Below are 1,840 nucleotides of genomic sequence, written 5' to 3'. Positions count from 1 at the left end.
AAGTGAAAAATTGGAAATGTATCTCAATAGACAAATGAAGCATTTTTCCAGTTTATTTCCTTTGGCTGAATATTACTTATTGCTAGAACAAGACAGGGTTCAGCTAACTTCTCTTTCTATTTATTGTTTCTGTAGAGGTAGGCACAAAGAATGCTTGTTCACATAAGTAAAAAAGAACTGTAATGTATTTTGGTATATCATTGTCAGGTAATTCTTTTAAATTCTTATGAATTATGTACTAAAATCACATAATGATATACCATCATAATTTTTTTTTAGGAGGTGCTGGGGATTGAACCCAGGACCTCATACACGGGAAGCAGGTGCTCAACCACTGAGCCACATCAGCTTCCCTTTTTTGTCTGTTTGTTTGTAATGTTCTCAGGAAGCACCAGGGATTGAACCCAGGATCTAACATACAGAAAGCAGAAGCCCAGCAACCTGAGTTACATCCACTCCCCACAAATCTTTTTAATATTCCATCAGCTAATAGTTTACTAAGTCATCCTTTAATTTTTTTATCCCTCCCCACCTTGTGGCTTTTTGCTTGCTGTGTGCATCTATTCACGGTGCATTCTTCTGTGTCTGTATTTATTATTTATTTATTTACCCCCCCACCATGACTTGCTTGCTGTCTGCTCTCTGTGTCCATTGGCTGTGCGTTCTTCTTCATTTTCGCTTGTCTCCCTTTTTTTTTGTTGCGTCACCTGGCTGAGTCAGCACTCTGGGGTGCTTGAGCGCTTGCGGGAGAGCCTGCCTTCACAGGGAGGCCCCGGGGCGCGAACCCAGGGCCTCCCATATGGTAGAACGGAGCCCAACTGATTGAGCCACAGCCACTTTCCCCTTTAATTTTCTTCAAAGTAGAGAATTGAAAACCACTGACTTGCAAAAGGCTTTGTAACACAATCATTAGAGTAATTCACATCCTCAATTTCCGGGAAAGTATATGAAAAAGGCTATATACCTAGACTCACCGAATGACTATTAATTATACCTTTTTTTCATTACAAAGGGCCACCTTACTTTTAAACTGATATTTCATAAGATTTGGGGGGTGCTAAATTTAAATTTACCCCTATCAACACAATAATTTTGATGAAATCCTTTTGCCTCAGCCCAAGCTTTAAATATATTTCCAACTGAACCTTGGAATTGAAGGTCTAGTTTATTTATGGAAAATTTCCACCAGATATCCCAGTTGGCAAAGCCAACTCTTATTGCCAAACCAATTAGCCAAGTCAAGGTTACTTAGTTTGAAAAAATGACACACTTTCAGAAAAGCTCAGTAAGCAAGGCCAATAAATAATCAAAGAGCAAACACAAATGTAAATATTACTCTTCACTGGTCATATCAGAAGCTCCATCCCAGTAATGCCCCTCCTCCCTTCTCCTTAGAAGAGACCATTATCCTGACTTTTACAGTACTCATGCTTTTCTTCTTAATAATTTAATTTATCATTAATAATTTAACCATGTCTATACTTAGTATTGCTTAATTTTGAATTCTTATAAATGGAATCTTACAGTGTGTATTATTTTGTGTCTCACCATTATGTTCATGAATTTCATACATGTACTTACATGTAGCAGTAGTGTGATTATATTCAGTGTATTTTAGTTGTCCACTGTATGCTATTACCACAATACATTTATCTATTCTGCTATTAATGGGGATATCTGGATTATTTCCAATTTGGGATTATAATTAATCATGCTGCTGTGAATATACATTTCTGTTCCATCTAGAAGTTGAATTGTTGAGTACTATAATTGAAGAAAGTTCAATTCTAGTAAATTATGGTAAATAGTGCCAATCTAGTTTCCGAAGTGGTTGTACCAA

At 36.8% G+C, this 1,840-nt stretch overlaps 1 non-coding gene across 1 annotated transcript; it reads right to left on the bottom strand.

Annotated features, from left to right (window-relative positions):
* Positions 1–277: 277 nt before the first annotated feature.
* On the bottom strand, positions 278–353 carry TRNAG-CCC (transfer RNA glycine (anticodon CCC)). Its single transcript has one exon. It is a non-coding gene; the product is annotated as a tRNA-Gly (tRNA).
* Positions 354–1,840: the final 1,487 nt, after the last annotated feature.

The sequence above is a fragment of the Dasypus novemcinctus genome, chromosome 6 (assembly GCF_030445035.2).
Source record: "Dasypus novemcinctus isolate mDasNov1 chromosome 6, mDasNov1.1.hap2, whole genome shotgun sequence".
Classification (NCBI taxonomy): domain Eukaryota; kingdom Metazoa; phylum Chordata; class Mammalia; order Cingulata; family Dasypodidae; genus Dasypus; species Dasypus novemcinctus.
This window is presented reverse-complemented; position numbering and strand designations above follow the sequence as displayed.